The sequence below is a fragment of the Cupressus sempervirens genome, chromosome 3 (assembly GCF_028749045.1).
Source record: "Cupressus sempervirens isolate cs-2001-9-10 chromosome 3, ASM2874904v1, whole genome shotgun sequence".
Taxonomy (NCBI): Eukaryota; Viridiplantae; Streptophyta; class Pinopsida; order Cupressales; family Cupressaceae; genus Cupressus; species Cupressus sempervirens.
In genome coordinates this window covers 489714073-489738408 of record NC_143120.1, presented here as the reverse complement: position 1 = coordinate 489738408, position 24336 = coordinate 489714073, and positions in this window count along the sequence as shown.

Sequence of the window (24336 nt, the reverse complement as noted above, 5' to 3'; positions counted from 1 at the left end):
GACTATATTTGTTTTGTAAGCTATTATAATCTGGTAGGGGGATGCCCCGTATTCGTTTGTATTGATCAATTGTAATCTAACTGGGGTATGCCCCTTTTACAATGTAATAATAAAGGACGTTATGTCCTGGGCAAGACTGGAGATTTTCTTCTCCATTCTTTCCTACCACTGCCTGTTTGAATGGAGTAAAAACTGATATAATTTTTTATTATATTAATGAAATTATTATGGCCTTGGCCATTTACCAAAAAAATAAATAAAACAAAAAAAAATATGATTAATCATTAATTTTTAAAATTATTATTTATTTATTTTAAAATTTTAATAAATAAATACTATCGAGTTTCTTAGAAGTGAGGTTTTAATGTCTATTACTTTTAAAACTCTTAGTGAGATATAACTTATTATATATTTATTAATGCAAGTGAAGTTGCAAATTAATAAATATATAATTGTGATTTAGTTATATTTTAAAAGAAATTATAGTGGAGTTCACTATATAATCATCTAGTTATTAATATTTAATATTACGAGAGAAATTGTAAATAACTTAATTGAAATTATGATTTCAAGTTTGAGTTACTTGTAGTTGCATTTTGAATGAAAGGAAAAGTAAATATTAATGTTAGACTTAAACAAAAGTCAAATAAATATTTTAGAAATGAAATTGATATTAATATTTAATCTAATAATATACATTTATGTTATTAATTAAATCATAGTCATTTATGATTTAATATTATTAAAATTAATAACATGATATTGTTGCATGATATTTAATATGCACAAATAGATCTGACATTTAAATACTTATTGATTTTGATAAGTATATTAGCATAACAATTTAAATTAACATGTATATTCTTACTTTATTTTTAAACATATCCTTACGACTCAAACTAAACGAGAGAAATTGATGGAATTAAATCATATGGCTGAAAACTATGTGTTTTCTTTAATATTCTATTTATAGTCCTGTGATGTTTATTTTCATGATAGTTTTCTGTGGATTTTTTCGTTGGCCAAGTTAGGATGTGCACTAGAGGCGTTTTTGAGTTTTCCTTTATGATTATTTGACTTGATGTCATGATACACTTTATGATTTGAATTGAGATTTATGTTTTATGAGTTTTATGCTATTGAGCATTTATGAGAACTTGAGTTTTGAGAACCAATGTTATTTTTGGGTTGCCTATTAAGGAACCAAATTTGATTAGTATTACTTTTATGGTATGTGACACAATTGTGGTTTGTGACTTTTGGGAAGGTAGTCTATGTGCATGTCTATGAGAGTGGCTTGCAATGGGGACTAGGGCCCAAAGAGGTTGCCAGGGTAACTCATTGTAAGTTGTGTAATAAGTGATAACATAGTAATTAAAATATTTAGAAAACATCAAAAAGATAAGTTAGAGATTTTGCCTCATTTATGCTTTGATTTCTTGTATAGGCTAAGGATGGGAATGGAATGATACCCAGTGAGAGGTATGGCTAGTTTTCTTCGTCTTTGTGAGAGGGTATTTTGGTTCCACGTGTGTCACATTGGGGGGTCAAGGTCCAAAGTGACCAGTCTAGGGTAACTCAATACTTGAGGGTCCAGGGTCTAGTGAGAGACCAATCTAGGGTAACTCAAGTAGTTTGACCATGTGATGACACTCTCTAGTATGTAGATGGGTCTTCTTCATGATTTTTTTAATATTTGCCTCTAGTGGTGTACTTGTTGGATGTTACTTTTGATAGTGTATTTATTACGAGTTGTTACTTATTGATTGGATATCATTTATTGTTGATAGTTGACTTCTACTAATGAGCGTCAACTATTTATTGGTGGTATATTTATTATTGGATATTCTTATTATTGGTGATTTACTTTAATTGATGACAGTTGATGATCTGTTGATTATTATTCTTGGACATGTGGCTTTTGACTTAAGGTGGATATCTTTCATTGATGTTATTTCTTATTTTTTTATACTTGATTTATACTAATTGGTATTTGTATATTGACTTGGTATGTAGTGTTGGTAATGGATTGAGTGTCCTTTTGATTTTGATTATCTTTTATTCTTGAGTAGTTTGTGTTACTCTTGAGGTAGATTTGGCTATCAGGATTCCTTGCCTAAGATTATTTTATGATTTGATTATCCATGTGTGGATGGTACATTATCTCTCCTACATAGTGGGAGTGGAAGCTTGACTAAGTGACCACATGGTTGAGAGGTAGCGTCTTCTTACCATTTGGGTCCCCACTAGTTTGACAGATGTTGGATGCTCATGGATGTAGTTATACCATTATCATTCTTCTTCCTATCTCAAAAATTTTTATTTAGTTGATGAATATGTGTTATCATGTTATCTTTTATTTTGATGTACTTGTATCTATTCTCACATACTGTGTGACATGTGCAGTGGATTTTATACATTAGATGTATTTTCATTGTATTAGTTGTGTTTATGCATTTTCTTATGAGATAATGTATATGTTATACCATAGGGTTCATGAACATGTATTGAAGACTTAAACTAATTATTATTAACTTCTTAAATGTGACTCAACATGAAGGAACCCTTGAGGAATGGAAACTATATTTGTAATTGCTTGTGTGTACTTAATGTGTACGTATATATTGCTTCTACATTGTTATCTTGTGTTGTTTAAACTTTTTTTTTTTAAATAGTTTAGTAAACATTGAATCATGATAGGTTATTTCTCTTGGGTTCCTAAGTAGATCCTTACAGATAGAGTTTAGTGTTGCATATTTGTCATCACCTGTGTCAATCCAATTGAGAGATATGTTGCCTACAACATCATATATATATATATTTTTTTAAATTGTAAAGGTATTACATCTACCATAGTTGTTTATTTGACACAAATAACAATTAAAGAAAGCACACATTTTGATTTGTGTAGTCCGCTATTAAAAAATTTACTTGAAAATGTTTTACTCTTTGGGATTGTTATTGGGTAGAGATAACATGTAAAGGATAACCAACATCCCTATTATAAAAAAAAAGCATCTCAAGATGTTGGAAAATAAAGAGGATGCTTGCAAAGAATATTTGGTCTCTTTATAGATGAGTGTATTTTCTAGCGAGGTTGTGTTCAATGTTATATCTATCAATTATATTAAGGAGGGTTCTTCCTTAGTAAGTAGGAATTGGATGTTGTTGGTGGTGATTCCCTTTTAAAACCAATAATGAGGAATGCTAGTGGAAAATGAAAGGAAATTGATACTATTTCAGAAGAAGAAGAAGCAAAAGAAGAAATAAGATAATAGAAGAAAAAGAAGAAGAGGAGATGGAAAAGGACAAGGTCTCTTCATATGATTCTACCTTTGTGGATTCAGATGTAGTTCAAACGATGTTGGAAGAAGGATAATTTGACACAATGATTGAAATGTGATATGATTTCTCTTCAAAGAACAAAACATAGATATAAGTTATGTTAGATGAACATTTGAATAGTAAGGATTTTTTTATTTTTATGTATCTACTAAACTACTAGATGATTTGGTAACAATTGTCAAAAGAAGGAAAATGCAATATGGTGCAAATATTAAAAAATTCGAGGTATTGAGAAATTTCTATTGATGCCACAATGAGATTATCAAAACAAATAGGTGAAACAAGGGAATGCATAAAATCAACTTTTGATATTTACCAATATTATCTCCAATGACCTAATGATATTGATAACTTGTGTATAATGGGAAATGTTTATCAACATTAGAATCTCACCTCACCACTATACATTGAAAAGGGGATCTTAGAATGAAACTCTTTAGATTAATTTTGACTAGCACAACCCAAATAGAGGAAGGGGTGCTAATGCATGATCTGGTGGCAAAATAATGTATAATTCTAGGGTCTTTTCTATCAATGTAAGAATTTAGGGATATAATTATTAACAGGGGAAAGTAAAGTAAACACTCATGCAATGATAGACAACAAAATAATAGTTATAGTGTATCGAAGTAAGTGATATGAAAGAGGGAGAAATAATATGTTCTCACCTTGAGGGTTCGTAGAGGAAGAAACTTTAGATAGGTAAAAACCTTGTCAGACTATATTGCAACCAAAAATAGATTGGGATCCATAAACTTAAAGAGTGGAGTTCTTTATTGTGAAAATATGAGAATTGTAGGAACAAGTTGAACTTAAGGTGACCTATACCTAGGAGGGATAAATATAGAGGTATCAGGACTATGACTACAAGTGTACTTCTAGAACTACACTTTTGAATCCAAAAATCCATGAATCTACACCTGCACACCAAAGAGAAGGGGAGATTATTGGGGAAAGGGGCTTGTCATGGTCAAGCCCCCATCTAGGAATTAACCTTGAGTTGAAATAAATAAAATGTTATGATGTAGTAGAAATTAAACAATGATGAAGTATATCATAGCACATAAATGTAATTGTTTCTTGGTATATGATCAAGTATGTTAATGCAATAGCTTTGACTCAACACAAAAAGCAAAATAAAATCATGTAAGAAAAAACCTCATGCAGTGGATGCTTATAATTCACCTTAATGTTGAATGGAATAAGAGAAGAGGAAGAATTCAATGAATGAATGTAGATCTCCTCCCTTAATGACCAACACATTTATCTCCAATGAAGAAAGAAGCTAGATCTATAGATATAAATGCATGCTTGATGGATGATGGATGAATGACTTTGATAAATGTTTGCTTAAACTCCTTAAATGCACAATAGGTTGCTAAAAGATTGGATTGAGATTTCTTATAGTTAATGGATCCGAAAATGAAAGTGAGAAGGACTCATTTTATAATGATTTTGGTGTTCCACTTCACTAGGCTAAGAAAGAGAAAAAATTTACATCGGACTTCAAAATTTACCAAAATTAAAATGCTGAAGTATAGGTCACCTTGAGTGTGACACATATCAATATAGGTTGCCTCGCATATGACCTATACCCAGAAGGGTTAATTCCAAGGTAAATGGTGTGGGATTTGATAAGCAATTTTTTTTAGAGAAATACAAAAAGATAAGTGGGAAAATCAAGCCAAAAGGCTTAAATGGGGTTAAAGGGAAAGTTAATTAGGTAAATGGATGGATAAATGGGAAATCATGCATAAAAAATAGAGCCAAATCAATGTTTTGGGCAATACTGAAGGAAGAAAGAGGACCTTGATTTAAATAATGTATATAATTAAGAGAAACACACGAGATCCAAATATAAGAAACACACTAAGGAGGGTTAGAAATGGTCTAAACAAGAACACAAAGTAAGTGCTTACTCTTTAAAACCATACAACTTTAGGGGAAGGATTGAGGTTATTAAGTTTGAGTTGAATGATATTGGCAAGAGTTGTGATTTCTTCAAGGATGAAAGTGAAAAAACAAAGGATTAAAGCTAATTAGCTTCTAGAAAAAATATTGATAGTACATAGACAAAAGGAGGATTTGGTGAAGATTTCCTTGTTGGTGAAATATTTGGTAGAGATTTAGTTAGAACATCTTTCCATAATTATTTCTAATGTAGAGGAGTATGAGCATTGGTTCTAGTCCTTAGACTAGACTTCATCATTTATTATTCTAGTGCATCATGATAATTTATGTCCTTAGATGAGTGTGATTGTGAATGAGAAGAAGATGAATCTTTCCATTATCAATGAAATAATTTTTTTCTTGTGAAATCTACTCTTTATATAATTATCTATATATTATTGTGTATCACTTTACCACCACGAAAAAAAATGGGGAATTTTTTTAGAAAAGAAAACTAAAAAAAGAAATATTTGACTCAAAGGGAGTTTTTGAGTTTTGTGATTTGCCATCAATGCCAAAGGGGGAAATTGTTGAGTGTATTGAGAAGATGTTGGTATTGTTTTCATTGCTGACAAAACCCTTATATTGGTTGGTTTTTTGTGGGTTTTGCTTCAATATTATGTAGATCAAATTCATTCTATTTAGATTATTTTTGGTAATGGATGATGAGGATAGATGTCTTTGTTTCAAACATTGAAATACATCTCTTTAGTTCATCCATGTTATTCGGTGAATGCAAAAGTATGTAGTTTTGCTTGTATTTAATTGGTTGCTTTGTTTCAAACTTCTTCTAGTTATCCCTATTACTTGTATAATCATGCAACATATTAGAGGTTTTTGGTACAACGATTGTATTATGTTTCTAGACATATTTTTTTCATCAATTGGTTCAGAATTCTTGGAGATTAAGTCGTGGACTTGGTTGTCACATTCCATTAGCTCCAAAATACATTTAACTTCTAGTAATTATGCTATGAAATATGCTTATATCATATGTCACCTATCGTTAGGTTTCATATTAACATGGTATAAATATTTCATATGTATTACCTATTTTTAGGTCTAGTGCTAGTCATGTTAAACTTTATTGTAACATCTCTTATAATGAAAGCCAACATGTTTGTGGCTAGGATAACATACATAATTTTTAATTGGATGTGTGAGCATGTTTTGTATCCAAAGTAGAGAGAGAGTGAGTACTAGTAGAGGGATGATGCAATCATGGTTGTGCATCATCAATGTTGATCTATGCAAGCAAAGTTAAGAAGGTTAAGGGATCACATATATAACCTTTCTATTTAAAGAAGAGTTTAATTTGTGGAAGATCAAGGAAGTGCTGGAAAAAAATTTGTAACCAAATCCATTGCAATTGATTACTATTGTAGATTCAAGTGGAGTTCTTTCATGCATGTGAACATGCAATCATATCAATTCACATTTTTTTATATAAGACTATTTTGTAAGAAATCTTTTGTATTAGGGAATTCAATTCACGTGAATGTGGACCTTACTAGCTATGAGCAAACCAACAACGAGCCCTTCTAAAAATTACATTAATTGGTGTGTACTTTTATGAGAACTAGTTCTCCACATTTTTTCCCATCTTAGGGTTTCACAACATATGTAATGCTATGATGTTTACTATTATTGTTCATTTAAGTTTATATAAATTTTAAGAATCTAAATGTTTTATGTTTTTACTTGTTTATCAAATTTTGTAAACATTTTTTGGATAACTGATTCACCCCCTCTTTAAGCTATTCAATTTATTCAACACAAAGAAGTTAAAAAGTTCACAAGAGAAAATTCAAGAGTATCATATAGTCAAAAATAAAATGACCATAAAAGTCTATTGTATTGGAAATTCAATCCCCTAAGAGATTACAAGAAGAAACCTACATAGTATCAAATATTAAATGCAAATAAAAAATGCTAATATGTCGACTAAGAGCTAGTTCTCATCACTCGACGTGTGAAATATGTAGATAGATGATAATTAAAGAAGAATGAGAAAAGAGAATATGCCTATTTGACATCACAAGAGTGGTGGACACAAAGCAACATTCTCTTGTGAAATACCCAATGTGTAGTGGAATCTATGACAATTATGTGGACATTTTAAAAAGGACAATTTAAGTAATTTTATCTAAGGAAACAAAATTGAATAAAAACAACAAACCTTTTGATCAAAATTCACTCTATAAAAAACACATCTAAAAAAGATATTACAAATTGTTTAAGACTTTAGTGCCTTGTTTTGTGAGTGTGTAGACCCTCTCTATCCCCTTCTCTCTTACCCCATCTCCATCTCTCTTCCTCTCTCTCCCTTGGTCCCTATTGCAAACATAAAGTATACATATTAGCAATGAAGGTTAATTGTTTACTAATTAGTAATCTCAATGTAACAATGGACTTTTATTTGTAAAAAAATCTATCTCACTTACAACTTCCACATCTTCCACATACTCATATGAAGTTCTAATGATGTCCACAAGACCACATGATCTAAGGGACCACACTAAGGATTGATCACTTTGGTTGTTGTAGTTCCTCCAAGCTGCCCCTTTTTTGTGGATCTAAATTAAGAAGATAGCCACATCATGGATTCTCGTCTTATCAAAAAGTTATTTTATGTTGTTGACCCATAATGTATCCTTGTATTGGCTGCAAATTATTTTATAAGCAGTACTCTTTGACAAAGTGCCATTTTGTTTCCACCACACCTTTGTTGCAAAACGTACATATCCTTTCTTCCCACCCTTCTTTAGGAACCTTCCATCTACCCATTTCACAATGTAGATGATGAGAGCTAGTTCTCAATTGAGTAATTAATTTTTTTGCCTTTCCTTTAATTGCAAATCCTAAATTTTCTTTATCCCTATGTTTCCACGTGGGATTAAATTCTTTGATGTAGTAGGTTTTTTTCTACTTACCTGATTTGTCCACATGGCAGTACTAAACTTCTCTAACACCAAATTTAAAAAAAATTTATATTAGTGTCCGAGAATTCTTGGGAATTGATGTTCTATTTGTTCAACCACTTGTTGTTTTGCTTCTTCCACATTTTTTTTCCTTCCCTCTAACTCTTCATCAACCACCATTTTGGGCTAGCATTGCTTATCCATATTTTCCACTTTCTTTAACTAGCTTAGTAGGCAAATAATTGCTGAGGTCTTCATGAGGAACATGCTCGCCTTTGCTAAAAGAATCTCGTGAGGAACCGTTGATTTGACTTTGAGGTTAGAAGTGATAAAGTGTTTTTGTATCCTCTCTATTTGCCACCATTTGTGGTTTGAAATGCTACTTCCCCAACCTTCACATCCATACATAATTACAAAGTATAACACCCCACCAAGGGATCCAAAAGAATTAACCTAAAGTTTTACTAAGTTTGCCAAACATTTTTTTTTTTGAAAGCATAACATACATGTCAAACATAAAGTAGCAAAAGCAATAACATACAATCATACATAAGCAAACATGATAGATTACATTCCTTAGGGATCCTAAGACATTGAGTCACATTTAAATTTAATTAATACTAAGTCTAACAAATACCACATCCACGTGGAAGAATAATTACAAGTCCAAGTCCACTTAAATAATATACATTTGTTCTGAATGCCACTTGGAAATAAAATTCAGAACGCACAATCATCCATTGTACATGTCACAGGGTACGAAAGGCTAAAAGAATATACATTTATAAAAATTAGTTACATCATCCCTTTTGGGTCCATGAAACAAATACAATAAAATAAGTAAAGATGATCCACCATAAAGATATAATCATTTTTCATAAAGATATAACCATCCATCATAATATACAATGATAGAATGAAAGGAGAAGCAGACAAGAAACTCCAGCCACGACAACAACGGACGGATCTTAATGGTAAGAGTAAAAAACACTACCACCCAACCGCATGGTAACCCAAAAAGGCCCACTCCCACCACGCTAAGGAGATAGTCTCAAGTCCCAAATATGATATCAATCCAAAAATTGAAAGTAATAACTAAGTCTAAGAAACCCTAAAAGTAATCTAACTCAAAGGTTCCAAGATAAATTGACACTTAGACCCAGAGGCAAACACAGACACATAGGAAATCTACTATGTAAGCAAGCAAGTGTCATTGTATGAATCAACATTAGAGTTACTCGGGCAGTCTAACTTTACCCCAACCCCCTAGTGACTCTATGAGGCACTAGTATCCTCTCGTACTGACAAGGCATACTAACGATGCAAGGTCGCAACCAAATGTTCTCTCTACTCCCATCCTAGTCTGTACTAGTAATCGAGGCATGGGTGAGAACATACAAAGACTCTTATTGGGTTCATTTTACTCTCATTTAGTGTAGTATTTTCACTTATTAAACAACTTGCAATGGGTTACCCTGGTAGCCACTTTGGGCCCTGACCTCCATTGCAAGTCACTTCTCAGCATTACATATAGATAACCTACTGTAAGCTCATAAAATCACAAATCAAAAAATCATAGTATTTCCCTCAATCCTATACAAGTGACTGGAAAGCATCAAAAGATAAATTACAATAACCCATTAGTTCTCTACAAGCAATTGGAAAGTATCCCACAAATACTGATCGAATACTCAAAGTCAAGTATGTCATAACATTCATCTCGTTATCCCACAATAATACTAAGAGCAATAATGAACAATATAACCAAACCCATCATAGAGCATACCAAGCATATTACCATGGTTGAGTTTAAAAGATCAAATATCAATTCATCATAACATCACAAACACAAAACTCCCAAGCCTATAGTAGATGTCCTATAATTGGTCAACACTCTAGTTAACCCAAACCCAAAGTATAGACAACATACATATAACAGTGTAGGTTTCATAATTTGGTTTGATTTTGAAAAAACACATAGTTGAGTTAACAGTAAGTTTTCACCTTTTGTTTTCAGTGTAAGTTTTCGAGTGATCCAAGGGATATAAAATTACTGAAAAGTAAAATGTCCCCAATGCTCCAAGAATCAACATCATTACAAAGTGTTCACAATTTTGACTCCAACATAACTCGAATGAGCAAAATTGGTGTTAAAGTGTAAAAAGTATGACTGGTCAAAGTTTGGTCAAACTGGGACTAGAGGCCATAAAAGGGTGAAAAAATAATCATCTCAAAAGTATTTGACAATGGATTCCAAATGAAAGAGCTCATCAAAAGCTTTCCAATGGCATTCATTTCATCAAGAACGAAGATCGGATATAAAAGTTATGATGGTTTCAAATTCAAGCAAAAGTATGGATTTTGATGATGTCAGCATGACATCACAAAATCATAAAGAGAGGGAAAACATTCAAATCCAAATTAAAATAGCTATTTAATTTGAATTAAAGGAATGAGATAATGGGAGTTGAACTCCTAGCCATTGGCCTCCTAAAATTAAGGCCAACCAATGGGCTATTTATGGCATATATAACATTAAGGGAAGAGTTGTTATCTATTCATAACAAATCCGCCCAAGCTTATTTAATTAAGGGTATTTGTTGAAAACAAACCCTTAATTTTGGTGTCAAATCATAACAAAATAATGGTAAAAGGGGTAAATTCGAAATATGTAACCAAAATGGGGGATTATGTTGGTTAATTGTTTTAGCCCATTTTTGGCTAAATTCGATGTATAAAATGGGGGTAGTAGGCTTTGGAAAGGCATCCAGGTGGTGAGAAGGAGATTATGATCTTGGAGACTTGATGATTATTCCTGCACATTGGAGAGTAATGCTGCAATTGTGTTTGAAGGGAAGATCTTGAACACTTGTAATTGATTTTGGAGCAAATCGGATTGGTCCCCCTATTGGAGCTGGACCCGAAGACGTAGTCCTTCCCGGACGAACTCCGTTATCAATCGTGTTTTGTCTTATGTCTCTCTACTCTCTTTCTTTCAGTCATTACCTTTTTTATGCTTTGTTCATTTAAGCATTTAAGTTGTGTTAATTTTCTAATTAACGCTTTGAAATTTTACTTTATGAAATAATGTTAAGCATTCCTCTACAATAGTCCTAGATCCTAATCAGATCAAATTTGGTATCAGAGCTTTTGTTGGACTAGTATTGCAGATTTGAATGTTAACAAGATCCAGGTTTAATCAAGGCAAAGGTGATCTTGAAGAATATAATCTTGAGATTGGAAAATGGAGAGCTAATCCACTGTCACAGATGGAAGATAAAGGTGGTGGACACGGTTCGAAAGACTGAGCTATCCAGAAGACTCTTCAAAATTTGCAAACAATGGTAGAAGTTTTGGTACAAGAAAGAGAAGAGAAGATGCAAAGACATGCAACTCGAAAGGACAAAGGGAAAAAGAAAGGAGTTGATCGTGATCCACCAAAGACACCTCCATCTTCTCCTTCTTCTCCCTCTTCTCCTTCTTCCCCCTCTTCTCCTTCTTCTACCCATTCTGAGTCTTCTAATATTTTTAAGGGTGGACATAAGTCTTGAATCAAGTTGGATGTAAAGTTTGACTTGCCAAAATATTGTGGGGAGTTAAATATTGAGAAACTAGATGACTGGATTCAGCAAGTAGAAGTCTACTGTAGAGTTCAAAACCTTGTAGATGATGTTAACAGAATTCAGTTAGCCACTCTTCGTTTAGGTGGTGTAGCTCTAACTTGGTGGAAAAGTAGGTCTCGGGATGAAAATTCACAGCATGGTAAGTTTAATTTGTCTTGGTCAAAATTTGTTACTGCTTTAAAAAAGCAATTCTATCCCCTAGGACATATGCAGCAGTTAATGATGAACTAGCAACATTTTAGGCAAGGGAAAGGTCTGTCTGTCCAGGATTACACCCACGAATTTCGTAAAAAGGCTATTTCATTAAATGTCCCATTATATACCCAGGAAGTTGTTAAAAAGCTTAATTTGACTACAACGCCTCATCCAAAACCATACCCTCTTGGATGGGTTTGCGATGATGCACAGTTACAAGTAACTAAACAATGCAAGTTAAGATTCACTATCACTGTAAACTTTGTGGATGAGGTAGAAGCTGATGTAGTCCCTTTAGATATTTGTGGCCTTGTACTTGGGAGTCCCTATTTGTATGATCGACAGGCTATCTTCTATAGGGGGGAAAATAAGTATCATTTGTTTAAAGACAAGATTGAATACATTGTACGAGCACATAAGGTTAAGACTAATCTGGCATTAGTCAATGCTGGTCAAATGAAAAGGTTAGTCAACTCTAGTAAGAATTTTGTGTTAATGCTTGTAAAAGCCAAAGAAGATGAAACATCTGAGCCATTTAAGGGATGTGATCCAAAACATAAGGTTGAAATGGTCAAATTTGTTTTCGCTTATGATGACTTGTTTCAAGAACCGAAAGGATTGCCTCCTAGGAGAGAGATACAACATGAGATTCAGTTGCAACAAGATGCACCACTTCCTAATATCGACATGTACCGTTTATCAGTCTTGCAGAATGAAGAAATCAAAAAGCAAGTTCAGGAGCTCGTTGAGAAAGGAGTTATTCATCCTAGCACTTCTCCTTGTTGTTCTCCTATTGTGTTGGTTCCAAAGAAAGATGGGACTTGGAGCATGTGTATTAACTACAGGGCTCTAAACAAGATAATGGTAAAGAACATGTACCCTCTTCCTAGAATTGATGATTTACTTGATCAGATGCAATTTATTTCACTAAGCTAGACTTACGTAGTGGATATCATCAAATAAGAATTGCAGAAAGTGATATTTGGAAAACTGCTTTTAAGATAAAATAGGGACTTTATGAGTGGTTGGTTATGCCATTTGGGCTTTGTAATGCACCAGCTACATTTATGAGAGTCATGAATGATGTCTTCCATCCCTTTATTGATGATTTTGGCATAGTCTATTTAGATGATATTCTTGTATTCAGTAAGTCTTGGGATGATCATGCAATTCATGTAAAGAAAGTATTTGATATAATGAGAAAAGAAAAACTCTATGTAAAGATGTCAAAATGTGAATTTGCAAAGACATCCTTAATGTACTTAGGCTATGTCGTAGGGAATGGTCAATTGAAAGTAGACCCTACGAAGGTTGAATGTATTGTAAAATGGCCTAAGCCAAGTACAGTTACAGAAGTTAGGAGTTTCTTAGGTGCAGTTCAGTACTGGAGAAAGTTCATTGCAAACTTCTCTTATATTGCATCATCGTTGCATGCATTAACCAGTGGCAAGGCAACTTTTCAGTGGGGAGGTCTACAACAGAAGGCTTTCAACACTTTAAAGGAAAAGTTGAGCACTGCACTAGTTCTAGCTCTACCTGATTTACATCAACCATTTGAGATTGAGACAGATGCGAGTGGGTTTTCCATGGGAGCTGTACTCATGCAAGGAGGTAAACCAGTCTGCTACAACTCTAAAACTTTTTCAGGAGCAGTAAGTAACTATCCTACGTATGATAAAGAACTTTATGCTTTAGTTCAGAGTGTTAAAAAATGGAAACATTACTTAATGGGAAAAGAAACTGTAATCCACACCGATCACCAGCCACTGCAATATTTGCACTCACAATCTAAGTTGCAACAAAGTAGGCACTTTAGGTGGATGGGTTTTCTACAACAATTTCATTTGGTAATTAAGTATAAGAAGGGTTCCCATAACAAAGTAGCAGATATGTTGTCTAGACCTCCTGTTCAGAATGCTTTGATAATCCTTCAAAATAGTTCTATGGCTCATGAAAGTTTTTAGGAATAATATGCTAATGATGCGAACTTTAAGGATATCTATGCAGCTTTAATCTAGGGTAAACATGTAGAAGAGAAAGATTACTATGTGTAGGATAATTTGTTGTACTACTTGGGAAAACTATGCATTCCTAAAGATGAGTAGGCACATGTAATCCGTGAAGCACACACCTCTTTGATTGCAGGACATTTCGGGGTAAGTAAGACATTAGCTCAATTGCAGAAATATTGTTATTGGCCTCGTATGCAGGAAACTGTCACTAAGTATATAAAAGGATGTGTAATGTGTGCAACCAACAAACCAAGTAATAGGAAATTAGGTTTGTACACACCATTACCTGTACCATCCCATCCCTGGGAAAGTGTGTCTATGGACTTTGTGGGAGGTTTACCTATGTCTAGGAAGGGTCATGATTATTTGTATGTAGTAGTTGATCGATTCAGCAAAATGTGTATTTTAATGCCTTGTAAAAAGAAAGTTACTGCTGAACTAACTACTCATTTGTACTTTCAAAATGTATGGGTTCATTTTGGGTTACCCACTTCTATTGTATCGGATCGAGATTCTCGATTCTTAGGGGAATTTTGGTCATCTTTATGGGGACTCATGGACACCAAGCTGAAGAAGAGTACAACCTTCCATCCACAGATCGATGGACAAATAGAGGTAGTGAACAGAATAGTTGTGCATCTACTTAGAGGTTACTGCAGCAAGCATCCTAAGTTATGGGATGAAAGTATTCACTATGTGCAACATGCTTACAACCATGCAACACACTCTTCTACAAAGAGGTCTCCTTTTGAGACTTGCTTCGGTTACTTGCCTAAGACACCAATGGATTTTGCTTTTGGGAAGGATGACATTTTAGATGGACGCCATGATGCTGAAAAGGCTTTAAAGTTTATCCAAAAGGTCCAAGCAATCCATCAGGCAGTAGAAGCACAGTTGGAGCAGAGCCAAGCAAAATACAAGGCTCGCCATGATAAGCATCGCATTGATCACCAATTCCAAGTTGGTGAGAGAGTTTGGTTACACATCAGCAAGGAAAGAATGCAAGGTGAAGGAAGGAAGCTCAAGCCTATCAGGTATGGTCCTTTTGAGATCTTGGAAAAGATCGGTACCAATGCTTTCCACCTTAATCTTCCTCCATACATGCAAATTTACTCAGTTGTCAATGTTGAGAATCTGACGTTGTATGAGCCTCCAATGATCTTGGATGAAGACATTAGTGTTCAGGTTCCATCAGTTGATGATCTGTCACCAGAGTATATGTCAGAATTGCCAGAAGATGTTATCCTAGACAGGGATGTCAGAACTTCAAGAAGAGGACAAGTTGAATACCTCTGAGTGGGATTGAAGGGGATGCATCCAAGCAAGGCAAGATGGATGGAGATTGGTAAAGTGAGGGAAAAATATCCTCACCTTCTTTTCGAATAATCCAAACTTTCGGAGGTCTGAAAGCTCTTTAGTGGGGAGGCTTGATCCATGGGATAAAAATTACTGAAAAGTAAAATGTCCCCAATGCTCCAAGAATCAACACCATTACAAAGTGTTCACAATTTTGACTCCAACATAACTCGAACGAGCAAAATTGGAGTTCAAGTGTAAAAAGTATGACTGGTCAAAGTTTGGTCAAACTGGGACTAGAGGCCATAAAAGGGTGAAAAATAATCATCTCAAAAGTATTTGACAATGGATTCCAAATGAAAGAGCTCGTCAAAAGCTTTCCAATGGCATTCGTTTCATCAAGAACAGAGATTGGATATAAAAGTTATGATGGTTTCAAATTCAAGCAAAAGTATGGATTTTGATGATGTCAGCATGACATCATGAAATCATAAAGAGAGGGAAAACATTCAAATTCGAATTAAAATAGCTATTTAATTTGAATTAAAGGAATAAGATAATGGGAGTTGAACTCCTAACCATTGGCCTCCTAAAATTAAGGCCAACCAATGGGCTATTTATGGCATATATAACATTAAGGGAAGAGTTGTTATCTATTCATAACAAATCCGCCCAAGCTTATTTAATTAAGGGTATTTGTTGAAAACAAACCCTTAATTTTGGTGTCAAATCATAACAAAATAATGGTAAAAGGGGTAAATTCGAAATATGTAACCAAAATGGGGGATTATGTTGGTTAATTGTTTTAGCCCATTTTTGGCTAAATTCAATGTATAAAATGGGGGTAGTAGGCTTTGGAAAGGCATCCAGGTGGTGAGAAGGAGATTATGATCTTGGAGACTTGATGATTATTCCTGCACATTGGAGAGTAATGCTGCAATTGTGCTTGAAGGGAAGATCTTGAACACTTGTAATTGATTTTGGAGCAAATCGAATCGGTCCCCCTATTGGAGCTGGACCTGGAGACGTAGTCCTTCCCGGACGAACTCCGTTATCAATCGTGTTTTGTCTTATGTCTCTCTACTCTCTTTCTTTCAGTCATTACCTTTTTTATGCTTTGTTCATTTAAGCATTTAAGTTGTGTTAATTTGCTAATTAACGCTTTGAAATTTTACTTTATGAAATAATGTTAAACATTCCTCTGTAATAGTCCTAGATCCTAATCAGATCATCGAGTATAAAAGATTACATCTTAATCCTTACAATTTAACCCATTTTTAATTTTTGAATAAAATGTACAACTACCCCAATTTGATTTCAAGTCAATTATTCAAAAATAATTTAAAGATAATTATTTATTAAATTATTCCAATAATAATTATTGATTATTTAATAAAATAATTACAATCTTATTAACAATCAAAGTTATTAATAGTAATAAATTCAATACTTCATTAAATAATATTTTTTAATAATCAAACTTAATTAAACTAAATTTAATTAAATTAATTAATAATTATAAATTAAATAACTTATATTGATATTCATTAATTACTTATTAAATAAATTAAATATTAATAAATAATAATTTAAATAAAATATTTTTAATTTTAAAAATGGTGAAAAAAGAGAACTGCAGTTCGAAAAGAAAAAAAACAAAATATGCGAACATTTGCTCCACATCGAGATACCAATTTCATCAATCTAAGGCAAATTTAAAACTTTAGAGGCCTGCAAACTTGAGGTCAAGCCCAGGCAATAACTCCAGGGAAACCATTCCTAGAGGCAAGCAGGTATTGGTAGCCAGGGCAAACTTCTATCCAGAATACTCATCCGTTGCGATAAAGATTTCAAATTCATTCGATCTTCTAGAAAACTCCCAAGAAGCAAAGGCAAGAATTAACCGTGATCTTGGCTCGAAATGGGAAGCTTTTGATGGTAATCATCTGTGTTACCCTCCTTTGATACATTCAGCTGACAATCTAGACAAGCTGATCTTTCATTTTAACCTTACCAAATATGCCAAATCCAATCTTAACCCTAACTTCATTAAGCAGACAAATTTCTCTGTTTATCCCCCATTGCATCTTCATCCCATGTTTAGGGAGCCCACCATTCCAGACTCTCAATAGCCTATGTCCCACCTCATCGTAGGCAGGCTTTTACTCCCCCACCTATTTAACCTTCATTTTCATCCCTTCCACCTCTGAGATGTCCCCCTTCATATATGGAAGAGAAGATTATCATCATCAGCAACCAAGATAATGAAGAATGCTGGCAAGAGTGCCAAGAAGTCAAATTATTTGCTTTCTGGAATGGCCCCAAATCTGAGATGTATAATTTAATCAGTTGGCTAGAGGATTTCTGCAGATACCAGGTAGGTATTCTCACTACTTGGATAGACTAATTTACATACATTGTTGTGAGGAAGAGGTCAAAAAAGAATTTCTTAATAATTTAGTGTGTTTTTTTAAGGGGCATGCAGTTAAATTATTTGACTAGTTACCCAATTGTAATGAAGAACATTTATAATTTTCAATTCCTACCTGGTTCTTTATAAACCCTATCCCTATGAAATTTAACCAAATAGGTATCATCTAAAAGATCAGAAATTCAGTGGGAAATTTGATCAGTTTAGATGCCTCTTTTGAATTTTGTAACAAAACAAAACTTCTGATTAGATGTAAAGTTAATAATATGACCCTCAAACCAATCAAAATTATTACCAATAGATCTATATATAAATTAAACTTCCAAAGATTTGAAGGCAGAATAACAGAGATTATCAAATTGGATGAAGAGTGAAATACTTCCTTTAGAATTCAACAAGCTACCTCAGACCTCAATATCTCCTTCCCCAAAATCAGAGCAAGGTATGAAGAATTATTGCAGGAAGAGCTCAAAGACAAGGAAGAGGAACTCAAAGGACACCACTCAGGCAGAGAACCAATAGATAGGCCTCACAAGGCTTCAGAGGAAACTAACCTCAGTCAGATCTAGCATACTAATGAAAATCAAAAGGAAGAATTTGTGAAGTATCAAGAGATTAACAAAGACAAACAACAAGTATGCACAGTCAAAAGTACAGACAAAGTGCTTTTAACAAAAAGGAAGCAACAAGAAGACTACACTAAGGTGGGGGAAAATCCTCCAAAATAGACAAGTAGGCCAGATTTAAGAGTATAATAGTGAGCAACAAAGAAGATAAAAGGAAAGAAAAGAAATTGAAGAAAAGGAAAGGACTCTCAAAACCCATAAATGAACAGAGGAAATCAAAATTTGGAAATGATAAGGTGGGTGTAGAGAACTCAAAAACTTCATCTAGAGCTATTGATGGAAAAGAACTTTCTTCCCTATATGCAAAAGACTTAGTAGTTACTGAGAACAAACACAGTGCAGATGATTTAAAGAAGTTTGAACAAGAAATCAAAGATCAATCATTGGAGGACCCTCACACTGAGAATAAGTCCCCAAAGAGGTTGACCAAATTTTGGCAGACTCCAACCCCAAAGAGAGTGTTCACTAAAGCCTCTCCCAAGGAAAAGAGTATAGAGAGGAAGAGATCCAAGGATATCCTAGTATCAGATTTTCAGGATTTTTTAAACAAAGATGTGGAGGAGAAAGAAAACATCTTAGAAATAGAATTAAAAGATGATGTTAAAGAGAAATTAGAAAAACTATCAGAGGATCTAATCTGGGTATTTGACATGGAAAATGGAGATAAACATAATATCACAGAAAAATAATAATTGCTATAGCAGGTTCTACAACTGGGAGGAGAAAACTACACCTTTGAAGATCTAAGAAGGGACATCCTATCCTTTGATGAGGAATATCAGTCAAACAAAGATAATGAAAATAGAGTAGTCAAGGGGCTAAGCAAGATTGGAGATAGTTCATTTTCTAAGCATCAAATATTAACAGAATAGATCCTACAATAATTAGTTAATGAAGAAGAAGAAAGTTTGGAAAACTTTCAAACAGAAACAGTCAAAGGCGCATATGAGAATTTGGAATAGCTGGGAATAAAAATGTATTAGGAAGGGGTTAAATATCCCAATTTTGGAAGAGAAAAACCAAAAAGAGGAAGAAGATCCCTTAAGGAATTCAGAGAAGCAGATGGATAGGCATGCGAACAACAGAAAATTAGTTAGTTATATAATGCAAGGAAGGGGGAGATCCTTCCCAAAAAACCATGAAGATCACTACATGGAATGCTAGGGGACTAAATGCCCCTAGCAAAAAAAAAAACTATTAAAACAAAATCTTAAACTATTCGAATAAGAAATTATACTATTACAAGAAACAAAGCTAAACCGAAGAAAAGGTTTTAAACTAGACAAACAATTAGGTAACTGGAAAATTGCTTTACAAGAATCTATAGATGCTTCTGGGGGGTTAGGTTTTATTTTGAATCATAGGAGAGTCTCCTTACAAATCTTAAACATGAAGAGTAATTGGATTTGTGGAGCAGTTGCAAGTCTGAAATCTAATCTTCAGTTTATCTTAATTAAAATATATGGCCCAATCAACAATTTAGAGAAAAAAGTAGTATGGGAAAAGATCAGTAATTTTTTGTTGTCCAAGGAAAATAAATTATTACTATTAGGTGGAGATTTCAACACCATTCTAAACTTCAATGAAAAAGCAGGAGGTTCGCTACAAATTTCCCAATCTTCTAAAGACTTTAAAAAGTGGTGTGAGTTTCATAAGTTGATAGACATTTCATGCAAGAACGAGAATTATACCTGGAATAATAAGAGGTTGGATTTTAATTATATTGCAGAAAAATTAGATAGGATTTTTATCAAAGGAGACCTCGATGTAAATAATTTAAATATTCATCCATGATTCTCCCGATTGCCAGCTCAAATGATTTCCCAGTTAGAATAGAATTTTCTAAGCCTCATAAACCTACTAGAAGCTCATTTAAATGTGAAAAAATGTAGTTTTCAGATCCAGGTTTCTTAGATAATATCAATATGTGGTAGGCACAAGGCAATTTTGAAGGATCTAGGATGTTCATCTTCGTATAAAAAATGAAGATGCTTAAAGAAAAGATTCTTAGATGGAATAAAGAACATTTTAACAATATCTTCAAAGAAAAATTGGAAATAGAAGAGAAGCTCAAAGAACTAAACACAGAGATCATCAAAAAACATATGAACAATGATAGTTATCTCTTCGAAAAAGAATTGCTCACAAAACAAGAGGATATCCTCACCAAAGAGGAATTTTTTTGGAGACAAAAGTCGCGAGAAAGGTGGTTAAGCGAGGGAGATCGAAACACTAAATTTTTCCATAGCTCCACTCTCCATAATAGAGCCATGAGTAAAATATTAAGCATTAAAAATAATGAGGGTATATCAACTAACAAACCAAATGAAATATCAAAAATTATGGTGGAACATTTTTAGAAAATCTTAAATAATTTCGAAGGGTCAAATAGAGAGGCTCAATCCCAAATGCTTAAAGTGATCCCGAAATTGGTTTCAGTTGAGGAAAACAAAGCATTAAACAATCCTATTATGCTAGAAGAAGTTAAAGCAGTTGTATTTAACATGAATCTCGATAATTCACCAAGCCCAGACGGTTTTCAGGCCTTTTTTTTATCAAAAATGTTGGGACATTATAGGGATTGAGCTCTAGAAGGCTATAGAAGCCTCTAGAAAGGGATGATCTCTTTTATCTTAGATTAACTACACCTTTCTAACCTTGATTCCCAAGAAATCAGAACCATAATATCCAGGTGACTTTAGGCCTGTAGCACTTTGTAACAGTATTTATAAAATATTTTCAAAGATTCTTGCAAACACATTAAAATTAATTCTTCCAAAGATCATCTCCGAGGAACAAACACATTTCATTCCAAGCAAATCTATTTTGGACGGCATTCTTACAATCCAAGAAACTATTCTTGCAACCCAAAATAGCAAAGAGGCATGTATGATTATGAAACTAAACATCCAAAAAGCCTATGATATGGTAGATTGGCATTTCCTTTGTAAAACCCTAGAAGCATTCAGTTTCTCCCATTAATGGATTAACCTCATCTTCAAATGTATCTCCTCTACAACGATATCAGTTATGGTAAATGGGTCTCTTTAAGGTTTCTTTGACATCTCGAGAGGAATTAGACAAGGAGATCCATTATCCCCATTCCTATTCATAATTATGGCAGAAGTATTCAGGAGATCAATAACAAGGGCCTCCAACGAACAAACAATTAAAGGTATAACAGTGACTAGGAACATCCCTAACATAACGCACCAGCAGTATGCGGATGACACTATTCTACTAGGCAAAAGTTCAATAGAGGAAGCAAAAGCTTTAAAGTCCATCATAGAAATGTATATGAGGGCATTGTGTCAAATAGTGGACAACTTGAAATCAAAAATATATTTTATCAACATGGATTCTGAGATGGAAAAATAAATTTGTCTCATTATGGTTTACAAAAAAGGCTCTTTCCCTTGCAAATATCTAGGCATAGATATATAAAAGGGAGCTAAGTCCAACAAGGTATGGAATAACATAGTGGAGAAATTGGGAGCCAGGATTAGTGGTTGGAAAGACAAGTGGCTCATGAAAGTAGGCAGAAGCACCAAGATAAGAGCGGTGCTAATAGCCATCCCCGCGTATCCATTATCGTGCCTCCCACTTCCCAAACATCTCAATCACAAGTTAGAAGCTAAACTCAGAAATTTCCTATGGAATGATTGTGAGGAATCCAAAAAATTGGCCCTCATTGAATGGGATACTATATGCAAACCTAAAGAATATGGAGGACTAGGAATTAAGAATTTACAATGGCAAAATGAAGCATTAGGAGCAAAATTAGTGTGGCATTTATACTCTGAAAGAGAATACAAATGGGCTAAGATCATGTATAATAAATATTTGAAAGTAGAAGATCCCTCCTCGATATTTCAGATGAAGAATCTACCTAAAGGATTGGAAAGTTGGAACTTCATGGTCAAATGTTGTTATCTTGTGGGCAAATACCTAACTTGGGATACCAGAAAAGGGGATGAAGCCCTTTTTTGAGAAGATTCTTGGGACAGACACCCCCCCTTAGACGGTAATCCAACCTTAGAAAATCTTAGAGAGAAGTTAACTAATCTTTGGGGTAGTAAAGTGAGTGACTAAAAAACCAAGACTATTGTAGATGGATAGCCAAGATGAATTTGGAAACCTCCAAGAGATTTAGGGATTAATTCAGCCACCATAAAGGAATACGAAAATTTGATTGAAAAAAGGAAGGCTAAGCAACTCGATAGGAATGACAAGCTCGTTTGGGCAGCATCAAATAATGGCAAGTATAGCGTAAAAAATGGATACAAAGCACTGATCAATTCCAAGAGATGGGAGGAGGTGGAAATCCCACTCAATCTTTGTTGGGATCTTGCATGTCTGCCAAAGGTAGGATTTTTTCTTTGGACGACATTTCAAAACATGATTCTAACAATTGATAGATTACGTAAATTAGGTATTGAAGGTCCTTCGCTATGTGTCCTATGTAAGGATGAGAATGAAGATATTGATCATCTACTACATAGATGCCTGTATGCTCAAGCATGTTGGGAGTGGCTTAATAAAAGGTTAGGTTGGTCTTCTCCATTTCCTAACTCGTTATCCGACCTACTCAAAGGATGGCCCACTAATATATGCAAGGGCATCTATAGTAAATTATGGAATATCAGTCCATCCATCCTCATGTGGGAAGTATGGAAGGAAAGGAATAGACAATTTTTTTGTGAGGCAAAGATGAAAGTAGAAGACTTACTTTTAAAAATAGAAGTAAGTATAGTCGAAACATCTAATGCTCATCTCAAGAAAGCAAGAATCGAAGAAGGTTCCTTCTCAAACTAGGATGGTGATATTAAGAAAGTTTGGACCAAACTGATCAATCCTCCTTGCATCTACTTGAAGAAAAGCAATGAGGCTAGGGAAAAGTGTAAGTGGTTTCCACCCCCAAAGGATTGGGTTAAGCTAAATTTTGATAGGGAGGTAACCCTGGGGTAGTAGGCATCGGTTGCATTATCAATGACCACACAGGCCGGTGGATTGCTAAAAGAGCCCAATCTATTAGACCTACATCTAACAACTTAGTAGAGTTTGAAGCACTAGAAGAAGGCCTGCAACTCCGTCTTTTGTTAGGTTCATCCAAAGTCTTTATTGAAGGCAACTTATAGATTATATTAAACGCAATCAAGCATAAAGTCACTCCAAATTGGATCCTCAACTTGAAGGTAGAAGAATATTTTAAACCTATTGGACAAGTTTGAAGACATTGGTATTGGACACATCTATTGAGAAGGGAACCAAAAAGAAGACTTCCTGGCTAACAAAGGAGAGATGGTGAAAATATATTGATGTTTAGAAATTTGGTCTAATCCTCAGTTTGGATAAGTGATTCAAATAGGTTGTAAGTCGCAATCATGTCTTCTAGCTATTTTTTTTCATTCAATTAGTATATTTTTTAAGTTCTAACAAAGATTAGGTATATGGCTAGGGGACCCCCTTAGTCATTTGGTCATTGGGTTCAATAATCCCCTAAGGACTTAATAAGAGGAGTATCAAAGGGGATTTATCCCTCTTTAATATTCTAAGGTTTGTTAGGTCTTTAGGTTGATAGTGATACCTTTTAGTATTGTGCAGAACCCAAGGTTAGATGTCCTGTTCATTATTAGTTACAGCCTGTCTTTGACATCATTAGGTGATGAAGATTAGAGCCTTAGATGATAAGGATCATTCAAGGAACTTCTAGAGGTTTCGGCTCTCAAATATTTCAATTTAATTAGGCACTATCAAGCGATTCAGCCAAATTTGATGATGGAAACAAACATCTGTATCTACCATACGTCAAAAGCTCAAACTATGGCCTTTCGGGGCAATGTTAAACCTGAACGATGGAATAGGATACTTAGGGTTGTCGATGATATGACCCGAATTGCAGTAAGTAGAGCAATTAGAGAAGGAATCTTCAAGTAT